At 35.8% G+C, this 18,195-nt stretch overlaps 1 protein-coding gene across 1 annotated transcript in view; it reads left to right on the top strand.

Moving 5' to 3' along the window:
- CHSY3 (chondroitin sulfate synthase 3) overlaps positions 1–18,195 on the top strand; it is a 271,179-nt gene that overhangs the window by 248,591 nt on the left and 4,393 nt on the right. The gene's annotated exons all lie outside the window — the stretch shown is intronic.

Below are 18,195 nucleotides of genomic sequence, written 5' to 3'. Positions count from 1 at the left end.
ACTTTTTCCCTTTGTACTTCTGGACCTTTCTCAACACGGCATTCCAAATAGTTGCTCCCATTCATTCTAAATTCTGCTCTAAGAAAAATTTATTTCTGTTTCCTAAGATAAAATATTTCTTTCCCCTCCTCATCAAAATCATGATCATTTTGTCATCCTTAAGCATCCCAACATGAGTCATGGTGAGCTAAATGAAAAAAATCTGTGAGGTAGTAACTTTGCCAAAATAAACTTGCAACCTAACTATGGATCAGGTGGATAGGGCAGGAGTGAAAATAAATAAATAATTAGATAAATAGATACATACATACATCCCTAATTAACAAATAAATATGAAAGCCAAGTATTATAGCAAACACTAATTAACAAATAAATATGAAAGCCAAGTATTATAGCAAACACCAAATACATGATATAGTGAGCTCTGTAATACCTGCAAAGAAGGGTCAGGCTGTCCTGGAATTGATAGAAGATGCATCTGCATGGTAGGAATTTCATTGGCTTTAAAAGGACGAGTCACATTTGAATTGGCAGTGCTGTGCAGGAAGGGCAACCTCAGGTGATTGACAACAGTGATTTTTTCAAACATTTTTTTTCCCTTTTGCAGGATTTTTTTTTTTCCAAAAAATCTGTTACTTAAAAACTGAATACAGGTCACAGTAGAGCTGCTCTGACTGCAAGGAGAGGGAAATGGGCTCCAGAATCATGCTGATACGTTCTCCTGGTTTCTCCTGGGCTTCCGGGTTAGCACATTCAAAGACATCCACTTCTGTCATTTGTATCTTTCTCTTCTGTGGCTTCTTTGGGCCCTAACCTCTAAGTCCCATAATGGAGACATTTGTAATAATTCAGACTTGAGCCAAGGTCCAAGCAGGAAAAGGGGAAGAGACAAAAGGATCATTAGAAAGCACTCATGAAAAAGAAATAAAATATGTTGAATGGGACACTGGGAAAAAGAAAAGAGGAGTCTGACATGTTGGTGAAGTAGTGACTGTATGTGAGGAAGGGAAACAGTGGTACCAAGTAGAGAACTGGGAAGTCAGGAGAAGAAACTAGATTTGTTTCTTGGTTTTAGCATGTAGAGTTGACCCTTGAACAATGCAAGGATTAGGGGCACAAAGCACCATGCAATTGAAAATTCTAGCCTAACTTTTTTGATTCCCCCAAAACTTAGCTATTGCTAGCCTGCTGTTGATTTTAAGGTAGTACCTGATAAAATAGACTAGTATTCATATATTTTATGCATTTATGACATAGCTTTTTCTTTTTTTTTTTTTTGATATTTCAGGCCACCTGGTTCATTTGTAAGTTCTTCCAAATTGTTGCAAACCTCCAAAAAATGTTCTAATATATTTATTGAAGAAAATCTGCATGTAAGTGGACCTGTGCAATTTAAACCTGAGTTGTCCAAGAGTCAACTGCCTATGTTTTGTTCGTTTTTTTCCTTTTTAATGTACCGAGGTGGGCTTTAAAGCAGGGATTTAAGGACCAGCTTTTTTCTAGTGGGATCTTTAAGTCTCTGTCTTTTTGACAGACTGGAATCTGGAATTTGGAATCTACTTGTGGGCTTGTGATGTATATAAGGGCCCCATCTCCAGACAGCCCTAACCCTGCATCATTTACCACATACTAGACACTAGAGATAGAAGGAAATAAGACACAGTCCTAGCCTTCAGAAAGTCTCCAAATTTGTTGGGAACACAGATGGATTTAGATGAATAAACAAATGCAAAATTTAATTGAGGTAAATAGTGGGATGTATAGATGGTACCTAGTGCCTTGAGAACATATACCAGTGCTGATCTAGTAGGAAAAAGTATCCACAAGTCCATGATATTTTGGCTGGGTGATAATAAAAGAGAAGAATGGGATTGAGATTTGGAAGAGCCTTCCAAGTAGAGGGAAAGACACTTAGCGGAGAGGAAGACAATATGACTGGAGCAGAGGGCAAGAGGTAAGAGAAAGCTGGAGAGGAATGCATTGTTCTAAGAATATTATTGTTCTAAGAGCACTGGCTGTCACTGACAGGGAAAAGAAGAGTTGTATGATCATGTTTGGGTCTTGGAAAGATGACTCATTGTGAATCATGGAGAACTGTTCAGAGAGTAGCCAGATGAGTTGTGGTCAGACTGGTGGCTATTACAGAAATGCAGAGACAATTCTTTGTATCTTGGGCCAAAGTGACTGTTCTGAAGATAAAGAATAAAATCAAGATTTAAGAGATAGGATATAAACTAGATTGGAATTGGTGATAAAGGTTAAAGGAGAGGGACAATAGATTAATGATGAATTAAATATAATACTCTTCACATGGTTTCATGACTGTAAAATCACTTCCCCAATTTATTTGCTTTTTTATTTTATTTATGATGCTTTTGACATGGGAGTATTTTAACCCCCCCCCCAAGTTAATATGCCATTAAAATCTATTTTTTTATTTATATTTTCTGTGTGTACTTTTGTTTTTGCTTAGAAAATACAAATGTTGAACGACATTTTCTTCTCATTCTTTTATAGCATTTCTTTCTTTCCATATGGGGTCGTGCTAGTAGGATTAAGGTCTTAAATATATGAGATATACACACATGCATGTACACATATATACACACATATATATACACATATACACACATGTATGTAACATATTCAGTATAAGATGTGAGGTAGGTAAGGATCTAAATTTATTTTTTTGTAAATATTCAATTATCCTATAAACCAAATATTAAATTATGATTCCAACTCATTTTCCTTTTTTGCGAAGCATTTTCACAATGCATGTGCCACTGAGGTCAGCACTATAAAATATAGAAAATTAGACATAATATTCATGTGAAGATTTTAAGTGACCTGTTTTTTAAAAATAACCCTGTAAACATTATGTAAAATAAATTTAAAATGCCCTCAAGTATTGGGAGCAATAGCATTGAAAAAAAATCCAAAAGCCAGTAGGATTTCAAGTGTAGCTTTGCTTGTTTATAAAATACTGCTTTTTAACTCATTAGTTGTACTAGTCATAGTTGTATTCTTCAACTCTCATCCATTTTCTCCTCGGGATTCTACCTTTGCCTTTTAGAACTAAAAATAACTTATTTGTTTTATTTTATCAGGAAAAAATTTTAAAAACTCATTTTAACCCATTTTGAAAGATAACTGCAAAATTGAAACCAAAATGACCCTTCACTTTTTTACTAAAGCTAATGAGTACCCTATGAAACTTACTGGGTCTCATGAAATTATTTTATTAATCCTTAATGTAAATTACCCATTTCTGTTGTGACTTTATATATGAGAAACAAAGATGAGCTATACCCAGCCTCCAGTAAGGATATGTCAGTGTAATTAGAAAGGGCAAAGTGGCTCAAATCATTATGTTTTCATTTCCAGAAAACCTGACTTTTAAAAGATTAGGCTTCACTTATTTTTGGTTAGCACCATCTTGGAAACACCTACCTGCTAATTAGAGCTGTGATTCCCGTCCATTCCCACAGCAGTTCTGTGCCCAAGCAGAAGTCTACAGCACTAGAATTAGGAATTTTCTTCTAAGAAAAACATTTTAATAGACATCCTGCCATGCTTATGTTATTTTAATTGGGTGTTTAGCTCTAGGGATCTTCATAATTTATCATAAAACTTTAATGTTAATAAAATCAGCTGGAAGGAAGCACCACTTATCTCCTTGATTATACCATAAGGAGTTAGATCTTAATTTGAGCCTTTCTTCTCTTCCTTTTTTTTAAGTTAATGAGAGCAAAGAGCTTTAAGTGGATCAAGGGATCTAAGCACTGTAATACAGTGCCTCACCAAGTATTGCATATGATCTGTGTGAAAGAAATTATTATAGGAAAGAGTTAAACAAGCAAGGAAGACTTTATTCAAAACTGTTGCAATAGGAAAGAAAGATTGAATTGCTGAAATAAAAGTCAGGAGAGTTTTTAAGAGCTGGGGTTAGCTAGTGAAAAAGTACTAGAGGACTTATCAGGGATGTTGGCCAATGTTAAGAGGCCATATGTGTTTGCCTATCAGTGCTTATGAAAGTTCAGCTTCTGTCCTCCCACAAAAACTGGGAGATAAGGGCTCTATCTTTCTGGATGATTGCATTTCAAAAGGATGGTTCCAGGTCCTTGAGAAAGACATTCCTGGGTTGTAAAACTGGCAAGAGTCTGGGAGAAGATTTATATCTCAAAGGAGCAGAGGAAGAATTTACAAGTTTTCCAAAGTAAATGCTCTAAGAAAAGGCAGGTCATTAATCGTTAATAGTCTACTGAATTAGATATTAGCAAATAGCAGGGATGTCTTTGCAAGCTGCTTTACAGTGCAAGAAATTGGGCCATCTAAAGTTTATTGAATAATAATATTAGACACCTATTGAATATTAATCTATGGCAGTCACTGTTGCAAGCATGTTTTCTATAATGCAGAGCACAATCCAGGAGCTCTTCTTTTCCCGGAAGTTGTAACTTGTCCAAGGTAAGACTGGGAATGGAAGAGCAGATCTGTGACACCAGAGTCATGATCTTTGCCCAAAATAGACATGCATGAACAAAGGTGGAAAAATGACAGAGGCACATGCAGGAGAGCTCCATTTTTGTTTTTTTCTTTCCTTGAAGTCATTGAAATGTCCCCCAAAGCCATTTCTAATTCCGCGCCGCTTTAACAATTCCTATACAAGCCTTAGCTTTGTCCCATTTCTTGAGTGGAAGACTATCTTGTCTCCATGCAAGGAGCAAAGGCCTCTTCTGGTTTTGTTTCATTGTCATGTAGTGTGGTCTTTCCACAGCACTTCATTTATTTGTGCAGAAATTATTAATGTGACAGAGCCCAGCCTGATTTAGAATCAGTTTAGCCTCCTACAATCATTTCACATTCCAGTAGCACGAAGCAGGCATGATGATGGGTGTCCTCCACCTTTCTCCCTGCTTGGATGACTGCATCAATTATGAAAATAGTAAAAAGATGTATGACCACCATCAGTCATGGTACAGAAGTACTGGGCTGCGAGTCACCACTTAAATAAGATATAAAAGCTTTAAGATAGGTGCCAAATTGTGGCCAACACAGATATGTAAAGTCCTCTGTTGCATTTTACTTTTTAACTTAGAGAAACATGTAGAAGCATGGGAAATAATACAGAATGCTGAGAATTTTCTATTAGAGAATTAAAGTTCCTCCAGAAATGGTTTGATCCCTGTTTTCATTACCAACTAGTTTTAGGGGAATATGTTAACTTATTAAAAATTATCATAAATAGTTTATGAAGTATAAAGCTCACACTACCCTCTAGGAGCAGGCCATCTAGAAAGGCATACAGTAAAGTAACACAGCAAGTACAATATGGTTTAATTAGTGTGATAAGCACTTGTCAAAATTATACAGTTGTTCATGAGTTTATATATTTAGTATTTGTCTCACCCATTAGGCAGTTAACTCCATGAGGGCAGGGACCATGTTTCTTTTGTTGCTCTACCTATGACACATTTTGCAAACTCAATATTTTTAAATGAATGAAAGAGTCATTCATTCTGCAAGTGAGAAAGGCAGCCAGCATGTTGGAGAGGATTATACTGGGAAAGGTTGGGTCATAGATAATTACTGAAAGATGCTGTCATATTGTCTTAGAATCTATTATATTATTTTTCTCATGTTTTCAATGTTTATATTAATTGGACCCCACTTGCTTTCTTGAGCGTCTACTATGCACATGACCCTGCGCTATGTTCTCCCATCCAGCTTATCCAAGAAGACTGTAATGGACTAACAGCTTAAGTCTATTTTTTACATAACAAATATGACATTTTCACTCTTAAATCTTGAGAATATAATGCCTTATTTTCATTTCAGAGTATATTTGAACATAGGCCTTCTACTTACATAAGAAATTACACATACACCACTTAACAGTGAAACTGCATTTTGGCTCTCCTCCTATTTGTTGGAAGGTCACCAAGTTTTAGTTTCTTGCAAATAGCATGCCAAATTGCCCTGAAGGTTACTATAGGAACATTAATGATGATCGATAAATTGTCCTATAGCCAAAGTCCATAATTGCCAAACATGTCATTCTTGAAAACAAAATATCTGAAGTTTTCCCTGTAAGAAATTCAGAAGTAACAGAAGACCAATGTTTCACCAAAGTACTAATTATTAAAAGTTTATTGTGCATGCACCAAAAAGACAGTTTGCAAACCGGGAGCACTCCAACCAAAATACGGAATGAGGCTCCAGGGGTATATTGTTATAAAGCAGCGTATGTAGTGGGAAGGCAGTGACTGTTTATTCTTCACAGTGATTGGTTATAATGTTAGAATTTTCTTAAATGATAGGGAATTTGTCAGTGGATACTTCGTATCAACCTTGGAATACAGTTTATGTTTTGCTTATGATTTTCAGAGGCATAAGCAGGAAATGGCCAAAGTCAATGTAGCCTTGCAAAATAAGCTAAATTAAGCTCTGTTTGTATGACCAAACTGGTTTTGGCTGCTCGGGAAATTTTCAAGGCTGGTCTCTGTTTCCTTTTTATTTTAACAGCTCTGGTCCTTATCTGCCCATTTTTATACTTTTTGCCTTAGCAGATTACATGTTGTTCATACAGAATTAGGTAAACTTATCATAAGTCATGAGGTTAAATGACTGGTTGCTTGAATTTGGGGAGAATGGAAATTTTAAAAATCATCAATGGCAACAAAGAAAATCTTTTACTTTAGCTTTAGTGTAGGGGGGTTGAGTTTGTTCTCAGTTCTTGTCCCCACTGCAACAAAGAATTGAAGGACAGAGACACAGTAGTGAAGCAGAATGAAAGTTTTATTGGAATACACTCCAAAGGAGGAGCAGAATAGAGTCAAGGTAGATTAAGGCAGGTTTACTTGAATAAAGCAGAGAGGAAGGAAAAACAGATGGAGGAAAGGGAAGCACACTGAACTCCTGCTTTGCATAGGGCATAATCCCTTGCCAACTTCTAAAGCCAGTGTCACCTGGCATCCAGTGTCTGATGGAAACTGCACGGCATGGAAACTAGGTCCCTACCACCCCAGGATTTGGGGGAGCTTCAGAGCACTGGATGGAGTGAGATTATGTTCTGAGAACTTCCCAAGGGCAATGAAAGGAGATTTTTCAGCAGGCTGTTAAAGAACATGATCGTGCAGCTGCAGTCCTGTCTGGGTCACCCAGGCAAGGGGACTTGCAAGCCCAAATCAGAGCTCTCAGCAGCCCCGCCCTACTTGTCTGGAGTAGGACAGAGAGAGTAACACACTCGAAGAAGGGGGAGTGCGAGCAACCTCAGAAAGCAGGAGGGACACCCAAAAGCTGGGATTCTGTCTTTTAAGAGTTTCAAGAATGGTATAAAGGTAAAGGCTCGGGGAGTCAGGTGGTCTCACAGTGTCTACCTCCAGTGAGAGACAATATGTCATTGTCTATAGTCAGTTCTCTAGGTAATTCTGTAGGACAAACATTTTGTTCCTGTCCAAGATAGTGGCCACTACCAAACACCAGAAGCACATCAGTTAAGACTTACTTGCCTTTCTTAAGATGAGTCATTGGCTGATTACCAAAGAATATGTTAGGATCCTAACTCCCAGCTTGCTGCTCTTGGCCTCAAGATAAGTCCCTCTTGTTCCCACTCTGCTATTCACATCTCAGCATTTTTAGGAAAATTAATCGTGATGCTTGTTCCATGTCTCTGCCTATTTCCCCTGCATTAGCCAGAGCAAGTCTCAAGACCAGCCTCTGTTTAACTCTGTGAGGCCTCTCTGGCTCTCCAGCTGTAGCTGATTAACTCCCTGAGTGGGCCCCGCCGTCTTTTCATTCTGCTCATATGTGACTTTCTGCCTGACATTAGCACCTTTACTTAAATAAGAATTTACTCAGAATTTGAGAGTTTCATAACTGGAGTAAAACCCTTGAATTAGAAAGTGATCATTTTCTCTTTTTTTATTTGAAAAGTGAGGTATAATTTTATGCACAATCCGTGTGATCATATAGGCAATACAATTCCCACTATGGAGACAATACATTCATTCATTGTGTTGTCTTTCAAAATTGTATGGCAGCTACTATCTTTATGTTTTATTTTTCAAAGGTCTCGAAAGTCTGTTTTGGAAGTGATACCCTCCCTCCTTTCCACCATCTCTTATTAGTTATAGTGTGATAATTAAGTCAGCAGTGAAAGGGGGTAGTTATATTGATATTACATGAATAAAGTGTGTGTACATGTTTGCACAGCATCGGGAACTATCTATATGGTCAGGGCCTGAATGTACATGTCAGGCTAAGTCAAGCACATTAATGAGCAGTCAAGTTTAATTATCATTAGTTTTTTTTGAATTGCAGTATTATTTTACTTCTAACAAGGTAATTTTAATTAAGGTATATGGGTTTATTTAAACTAACAAATGACTATGTGCCATGATACCATTATAAACTGAAATCTGAATTGACTTTGTGATTTCCTTCTGATTTCAAATTACTCTCTTTGATATTTGCCTAAGACAGCATGTATCTAGAATGTACCCTGCTGGGAAGTTCATATGACATGATCATTTTCTGTGTTGTCTGGAAGTATTTTTATACTGTAGAGAATATACTACTGAGAAATGTCACCCCATGTAAGAACTGGTATCTGGAAGCTACTTTCTGTTTTGTCTGACAGGTTTGTTTTTTTTTTTAACTGAAATAGCTAACAAAATGAAATGTAATAGGAAGCGCCATCTTAATGGTACAGATTGCCCGTTAGATATTGTTGTTGGGATTTCACCCAAGATTAAAGTAGCTCATTAAACAGAGGAAATCATACAGAGCAATAGTGAAGACTGAAATTAAAATGTGTTAATTTACCAGATCTTTTTTGCCAGGATTCCTGTGGTTGCCAGTGGCAAGACCACCTCGGTACTTCCTGAAACAGAGAAGATAGCGCTGCTGCAGGAAGTGGGACGCCCCGGGCACGGTGGCCTTAGCACAGCTCAGCGCCGCATTCCGCGCCCTCCACGTGGCTCAGTCTCTCTTGTACCACGTCTCTGCCCTTATCAGGGCCACAAGGTCTGCTTTCTTTCTGTGGGATTACGGTGTGCAAACGGTGAGCCTACAGGCAAAAGGAACCGTTTTATTGCCAACGTGCGAGAGAACTTGTCCATCAATGAAGCTCATCTTAAGTAAAGCATTTATAACCCAGTGTCTTCACTGGCCACACTGTGACTTGTAGTCCCATTTGGAAAAGTGAGAATCATGTGAAATAAAAGGAAAAGAAACGTTTTAAAAATCATTTTAATTGTTTTTAAGAGTACAGTTCCGAAGCATCAACTATATTTGCATTGTTACGCAACAAATTTCTAGAACTTTTTCGTTTTGCAAAACTGAAACTGTGTCCATTAAACAACTCCCCACTTCCCCCTTTCTCAGCCCCTGGAAGCTACCATTCTAATTTCTGTTTCTGAGTATGAGTGCATTAAATACTTCATATACGTGGAATCATGCAACAGTGATCTCTCTGGGACGCACTTTGTGCACTTACTGTAATGTCCTCAAGGTTCAGCTATCCTGTGGATGTAACAGGGTTTTAAAACCAAAAATTGTAAGATTTTTGTTTTGTTTTGTTTTTTTACTTTAAAGGACTATCCAAGAACACAAATGTCCTCAGGCAACTTATATTCATGAAACAAACAAAAGTTCATGGAACTGAAAAAAACTAGAAAATGCACCACCACTTACAATTTTTCAAAGTCAAGTTCATTCAAACACTGGCCTTACTAAGAAAACATAGGCAAAATCACACCTGCAGCCTTTGGGCTGCAAGTTTTCAACACCTGCTGTTTTTAAGTATACTTAGGGGTGATTTCTTTAAAAAAAAAAAAAGGAACGAGACAAAATATTTAATTTTTAATTTTTTGCACATAATTAAACCTTTTATTTTGAGATAATCATTGATTCATATACAGTTGCAAAAAGAAATAATGTGAGTCTGTGTACCCCTTAACCAGTATCTCCCAATGACAACATCTTACAAAACTATAGCTAAATAGGACAACCAGGATGTCGACACTGGTGAATTCCACTGATCTTATTCAGATTTTCCAGTTTTGCTTGTATGCATTTGTGTGTGTGTATATTTGCATATACACACATATTTAGTTCCCTGCAATTTTGTCATATGCCATGCATTGAATTTTTAAAGTAGAGTTTGTGGACTAGATATGGCTATTATCTAAGGCGCTATGATTTTTATAAATCTTAGTGGCAAAATAATTTTATATGACAACATACATACATGACATGAAGGACATTCTTGCCATATTTAAACTAGATCTTTGCTTTCAACAGCTTATTTAAGCTATACCTCTCAACATTTTTTTCATTCTCTCTGTAACTATAAAATGATATATGCTGCATATTTTTCTCAAACTTATTTTTTCTTAATATGTTTTCATCTGTATTTCTGTTTTAATCACTATTAACAGAGGAGTAGGACACATTTTAAGAACTTCACTGTTAATATTTGAAGACAATAATTGAGGAAAAGTAAGTGTTCACTTGAAAATTCACTGCTTTGCTTAGAACCTTTTATTTACTGATCTTATAAAACGAAAGATCATTAGGCATTTTCATTAAGGGCAATAGGCTCTCGATTTAGTTGGGTAGTGTCGCATAACTAAATCATGGAGAATAAAATGAGTTTAAATATTTGCAAAGCAAATTACCCAGGACTTGGGTATTTATTCACTGTTATATTTTATACCACTTTAATGACTTATTATTTCCCTGTTCACTTTTATAAATTATTAGAATTTGCAGAGTCTGTACTTCTTAGAACAAGAATGCCTCCTTCTCCTAAATCTTCCTTATTCTCATATATAAGAAGAATTTCAAAGAGAATTTTCTAAGAGGATCCTTTCTGTTTTAGGAAAAATTGAGTGGAGTAATGGGAATAAAAGAGCTTACACTAAATTGAAATAGTTTCTTTATACAAATACATGAAAAAAAAGTCCCCTTAACAGAGAAAAGTTAATGAAGGTATTTTCTTAACAGAGAATATGGAAGATGTTTATGAACAGTGCTCTAAAAATGGCATGGCCTCTTATTTTCCCCTTATTTCAACAGAGACATCACAAAGACAATTCGGTTTTCTAGTTGTTAGATGATCTGAAATCAAATGATGGCAATGCTGAGAAAACTTAAGGCCATTCTCATTTAGTCACTTATTTGAGTCCTACACTAATAATTATCGTAAGAATAAATACTAACAAATACAATAATAATAATAGCTAGTTCCTATTATAGCTCTCATTATTAGCAGTTACTCTACACCAAGTAGTCTTCTAAGAACTTTAATTTCTCTGTAATCCACTGTCACTCTTTATTTCTAGTCTTTTTTTTTTTTTAGCTTTCCTCATTTCCATCTTTTTGGTCCTTTACTGAGCTTTCCACAGTATCTATTCCTTCTGATTTTGTTTCCATGTCTGTAATAGCTTATTATTTTTATTCTTTCTGTATTTCTTAGTTCTGTGAGCTGACATTTCAACTTATCATCCCTGAGATCTTATATTTCTAACTGTGTTGTTTTCAACAATAGAGGAAAATGTTCTCTTTTTTTTTAATCAGCTGCTTATTGTTTTCCTCAGTTCTATGGCTTCTTTTGCTTGGTGGGGAGAAGCTAGTTTTTAATCTAGTCCTTTCTAGTAGAAACTTTGTGTTAGTGCTGTAGTGTCTTCCTTTCTTAGAAAACATACATCTCTCCGGAAAAATTACTGTTCCCTGGACAAGTCCTTCACCATCGATTTATTTTAGCAGAGATATCTGTTGCAGTTCTAGACTTGCTGGTTTGCACAGAGAAGAGGCATTGGTCCTTTTTGCTGCATGAGCTTTAACCTTCATGAAAACATGGCTGAACTGTTTAACTCTTTGCTTTCTGTAGATTGCCTCCTCTACTTCTATGAAACAAAGTATTTCCATGGAGGGTTTATTCTGCCAGCCCAGGTCACCTCAGTGCCTGCACCCACAGTGGAATAAAAGGAATAGGTTTTATGCTGTACATTGTCAGGCAGTATGTTTCCCGGTTATTTCTGAGATCTGCTCTCCTTGAACCTTTTTGCCACCTGACATTGCTGTGCTTGGCCTTTTGTCTCCACTTACTTCCAGATCATCCTGCTCAAGCTCATCTGCTTTTGGAAATCCTATAAGTATTTTGGTGACCATGTATTGTTCTAGGGTCTTCATTTTAAGCTGGAGATTGCTGTATTTTATTTTTATCATTACCTATGTCTTTTAAACAAAACAGTCATTGAGGTTTAATTTATATTCTACAAGTCTCCCTTTGTACAGTTTAATAATATTAGTAAATTTATACAGTCATGCAACCATGACTGTATAGTTTTATGGACTTTGTCTTGTTCCAAAAGTTGCCTTTTCCTGTTTGCATTAAAACTCCTTACTGTTTGATGATTGTACTCAGTCAGTCAGGACACACTGATGTTAACTGATGCTGTGATTATGTTAATATGAAATGATGTCCCACTTTCAGTATAAGGCTCTGGATGTACCATGAAATCAGCTGAAAATTCTGTAATAGAGAGGAAGCCAACTTAAATAAGAGGTTCTGAATTATTTCAAACAAGCTAATATAATTTCAAAAGTAAATTTTATTCTTTTTCTTATAACAGTTTTGCTACATTCACAGTTTAGTGTGGTAAGTCACAAAGCTGGCTACTTATTCTAGTCTTAGTCATAATTTCATTACTCTCAACAGACCCTTGGTTAAATCACTGAACCCTCCTGAGCCTTGGTTTCCTGAGATCCCCACAATAATTCATCTTTCTTGAAGTAAAATGCTGAGGACTTCTGTTAGGAGAAGGTGCCTCAATTAATAGATACATTGAAGCATTGAGTGTATGCTGCCGAATTATCACTGTTTCCAAGAATTTCCAGAAATAAACAAAGATGAAGCAAGCCAACTAAAGGAGGCGCTCTGATTCCCTGAAAACTCCTAGCTACAAAGAACAATCTCAGGTTGGCAAGTCTTTGCACTGTTATTTATGCAGACTTTCCATTTACTGAGTGTTTTCTAAGCATGATGTATCTGTATTTTTCTTGTTGAGCAACATTTTAATATACATTGAGGTAGTTGGCATTTTCCCTTTTACAGATAAGGAGACTGGGATTTAGACAGGTTGGTCAAGAAGTGGCATAGATGTAGTGGAGCCGGGACTCAAATCCAGATCTGACTGACTCCATCACCGTGCTCGTAAACCTTCTTGTGTCCTTCATAGCTTGGACCCATATATATGAAGAAGTAGAAAATTAGGATAACTCTGTGCTATTCGTGGAAAAATACAACATAAATTCAAGATTTATCTTTACATACTTGGAGTATGAATGTGCTATTTTTAAGGATTTCACCCATCACTGTCTTTGTCTGCTTGTAATATTTCTGAAAAAGAATATTTACGATAGCCAAGAAATGGAAGCAACCTAAGTGTCCATCGATAGATGAATGGATAAAGAAGAGGTGGTACATATACACAGTGGAATATTATTCAGCGAAAAAAAAAAAAAAAGAAGTCCTGCCGTTTGCAACAACATGGATGGAGCTAGAGAGTATTATGCTCAGTGAAATAAGCCAGGCAAAGAAAGACAAATACTATATGATTTTACTTATTTGTGGAGTATAACATTGAAGCAAAAGTGAAGAAACAAAATAGCAGTGGGCTCATAGACACTGAAGGGTCTGGTGGTTACCATGGGGTGGGTTTGGGGTGGGTGGGTGGGTGCACGTGGTGGATAAGGGGGATAAAGCAGCACAAAAATTCTCAATTGTAATATAAATTGGTCATGGGAATGGAAGTACAGCATGAAGAATACAGTCAATGGTTCTGTAACATCTTCCTGTGTTGACTGCTAGTAGCTGCACTGGGGGATGAGGATTTAATAATGTGGGTAATGGTTGAACCACTCTGTGTTGTATATTCGAAACCAATATAAGCTTTTATATCAACAATACTTCGATAAAAATAAAGAGAATATGTTAGATAAGCAGTATAAGGACAGCATGGGTTGTAATAATGTAAGTGGGGTGAGTTAATCATTTCAATGCTGATGTTATATTGTTTGTTCTATAGGAAAATGTCACCTTTATCAAATTGTGCAGTGTTAATCACTTCAGTATCACCAAAGGACTTAGACAATTCTGTAATGTAACACTTTGCCTTTAAGCAATGTTTCCTATTAATTAACATGTTTCCTTTTTCTTAGAAATGTAAGACATGCCTTCAGTGATAAAGATTAGTTTCAGACTACTTTTTAGAGGTAGTATAATTAATCCATATGTGATCAGAAATATTTTTTTAGCCTTCTTGGATAAAAGAAAAAAAACATGGAAAATTAGTTAAAGCAAATATTGAAGGAATTGCAGGTTAAAAAAATAGATAAAACTACAAGAATGGAGCTAATTAATGCAGGAGTCCCCTGCAAATTATGGATTTAATTTGATTTAACATCTATCAAAGTTTTAAATAAAAATGAGCATGTGTTTTCAAACAAAAATATAGGATGCAACTGAATTACTATGTCATAAATCTGGTCCAGAATTCTTCTTAAAATATCTGCTGTTATGTTCAAAGTGAAATGATTTTGATTTGAAAATATATCTGAGTATAGAAAAGGGGCCAGGTGAAATACTAGAGATAAAGAATCTGCTATGGTATTGATCTTACTTCCTTTGGTCCCCTTCTCTAGCAAAACTGACATTCTCTCTCTCTCTCTCTCTCTCTCTCTCTCTCTCTCTCTCTCTCTCTCTCTCTCTCTCCATCCACATGTCCACACCCATTTATGTACATACATATCTGAAAAACCTACCTAATCATATATGTATATACAGAATTTCAAAATAGTCTTTTATTAAATTGAAGTATATAGACAAATTCTCTTAATTAACAGTTCAATGAATGTTCACAAATTGAATGCATACGTGCAACCATGACCTAGATGAACAAATAGAATATTACCCACCCTCTAGAGCCCCCTGTACCCTTTTTCTTGATTTTTTGATCACTAGTCTAACAGCTAACATCATAGGTTAGCTTTGCCTGTTTATAAATTTCATATAAAATAGACAAGCAAACAAAATGTATTGTTTTATATATGGCTTCTTTTACTTGCTGGCAAGATTTGTTCATATTGTTATGAGTAGTAGTATCTTATGTATTTTAATTGATTTATTGCTTTCCATTATATAAATATACTACATTTACTTAACAAATTTTACTCTTGATGTACATTTGGGTTGCTTTCAATTGGGGATATTTTAAATAATGCTGCGATGAAAATTCTTTTATATATATATATATATATATACACATTAAGGTGTATGTATGTATTGTGTTGGGTATATATCTAAGAAAAGAATAGAATTACTGAGTCACAGGGAAGGTATATGGTTATCGACTTTGATAAAAGTTTTTCCAGTGTTTGAACCAAGTTTCATTCTCATCAGCCACGTGTGAAGAGTTCTAAATCTTGCCTGTGTATCAGCAGTCTGTTTGGTTTTAACCATTCATGTTCTCATAGGACTACAGATTGCATTGCCCTGATGATGAATGAGCTAGAGAATATATTTGTAAGTTTATTGGGTATTTGCATATTCTCTTTTGTGAAGAGCCCATTTAGGTTTTTCACTCATTTTTCAGCCTGGTTTGTCCTTCTTACTAATGTATACAGGTTTTACATTTATTTCAATATAATTTGCACATATCTTATTAGTCCCCCTTTTTTCATAAGAGCTAATAAAAATACCTTCTCCCACTCTATAGTTTACCTTTTATAATCTCAAATGGTATTTTTGAGGAACAGAGTTCTTAATTTTAATGTGGCCCGATTTATCAATCTGTTTTTATGGGTAGTACTTTGTGTCATATTTAAGAAATCTTCACCCATCCAAAAGTTATATAGATATTTTCTTGTGTTCACTTTTAGAAAGTTTATTTTGTTTTTTTACCCTTTATATTTATATTAACAATCCACGTGGGATGGGTTTTTTGGGGGGATGTAGGGGGTCAGCTTTTTTAAATGGTGGAATTTGCACAATTTACTGAAAACACTGCCTTTTCTTCACTCTCCAGTGTCATTTGTTGTAAGCCAAGTGATGTCATAAGTCATGTGTAGGTTCATTTATGGATGATTTTGGTCCTGTGTTCTATGTGTTTATCCTGATATCAATATCATAGTCTAAATTTCTGTAACTTTTTGTCTGTCATGTATTTTTAAAGATTATTTTAAATAATCTTTAAGTTTGACTTCATTTCTATATAAGTTTTAGACTTAACCTGTTAGTATCAACAGCACCTTTTTTTTTAATGGTGGGATCTGTATTGGAAATTCATCAAATCTATATATCCAGTTGGGGAGAACTGGTATCTCACAGTATACTGTAAACAAATATTCGCAAATATATTCCAAATAAATGTAAAGAGGATTACATATCAGGATCATGATGGGTTTGGTCAAGGAATATAATGGTGGTTTAATATTAGAAAATCAATCAGTGCAATCCACCATAACAGAAAAAAAAATCACATACCCTTCCCAATGGATGCAAAAAAGTCATTCAATCAACTTCTCTATTCATGATTAAAATTCTTAGCAATCTGGAAATAGAAAAGAACTTCCTAATGCATTAAAGAGAGATATCAACTTCTTCCCTCCCTCCGGGATTGGAACAAAGATTGCACTCTACTCTACAACATTTTACTGAAGGTCGTGGCCGGCAACAAGGAAACTAACTACACCCGACTTTTCCCGTAGCAGCTGGCTTCTGCAGAGTGAGAGTTCCAGACAAGTAGCGGAAGCTGCCGAGCTGGAAGCTGGCAGAGTGCCCCTCCTACTGCAGTCTATTAAAGTGCTGACAGAGATACCAGATTCAAGAGAAGGGGACCTCTCAGTGGGAGGAATGTCGGAGAATTCATCACCACAATTCTGCCACAAATTCTTACAAATTAGGAGCTGTTTATTTTTTGCAATAATATTTGACCTCTAACTTGATTGGGATAAACTTGAGCTCTAGCTTGATTGAATGTACAGTTCTGAGTCATTAATTTGCCTCTTTCTGGTCTTCCAACTGTGCCATACTGGATTTTACTATTGAATGTTGCTATGGAGAATTTTGTGGCAAGATTCATTCTTTTCCTTTTTACCATTAAAGTGGGTTTTGTCTCTTTATTTTATTTTTTTTCCTCTTGGCCTAAGTGCCCATCAATATATTTCTGCCTTTATTTTGAGGGAAACATGTCCCTTAGACATATTTTACATACATATTTTTTATTTACTTTAATAGATATATTTGTGTGTTAAATATATATCCAAACTTGTAAATATATATTAAATATATATTTATATATGTCTACCTAAATATAAATTTATTTTTATTTATATACATATATATTGCCATACTTTTATATATACAAATATATCTGTATATATTTATATTTATATACATCTATATCTCTAAACTTTTAACCTCTCTTTTATATTTCTATTATTTTGCTAAATTTTCTCAGATCTCTTTATGCTTCTTGTAACATGACTGTCAGTGGTTTTAGTTGTCTTCTTTAGCTCATTGATTGATTCCTTGAGTTCTTCTTTTATGGGAATTGGTTTTTTTTTTAATTTGTTTACTTGTTTATAATTTTTGCCTGCTGTGGAGATGTATTCTCAAGCTTGCAATATTCTTTTCCTCCTTATTCGTCCATTTATTTGCAGCCATGTTGTGTTGCTGCTGTTGCTAGCCCTCCTTCCCCTCCCCTTCCTTCCTTTTCTTGGTGCTTACCTGGCATGGCTGTGATGGAGGGTTATTTCCTATCAGAGAAAGGAGTCAGCTGGCAGTTGAAGTGTGTGATCTTACAGCTCTGCGTTTTTCCTCATCTTTGTTTCTACCTGAGGTAGTGAGCTTCTTCTAGATTCGCAGAGAGCCCTTCCGGCTCATGAGGGTGTTAAGCGTGTCTGATTTTGGATGTGACCCTTTTGAATTAGTAGTGTAGAGCAAGACGGTTTCTATTCCACCTTACCTTACCTTATCAAGGACTCACTCTGCAAAGATGGAATGTTGGAAGACTAAATGAAATACATCTCCTCTGGGTCTGATGTTGCCATTCCAAGCAACAGAGCTTTGTGTTTACCTCTCAAGGAGAACGCCTCTGTTTTGGAAGATCCATGCTCTACCCACTC

The sequence above is a fragment of the Manis javanica genome, chromosome 14 (assembly GCF_040802235.1).
Source record: "Manis javanica isolate MJ-LG chromosome 14, MJ_LKY, whole genome shotgun sequence".
Classification (NCBI taxonomy): domain Eukaryota; kingdom Metazoa; phylum Chordata; class Mammalia; order Pholidota; family Manidae; genus Manis; species Manis javanica.
The sequence above is the reverse complement of the archived record's forward strand: the minus strand, read 5'-3'. Positions and strand labels throughout refer to the sequence as shown.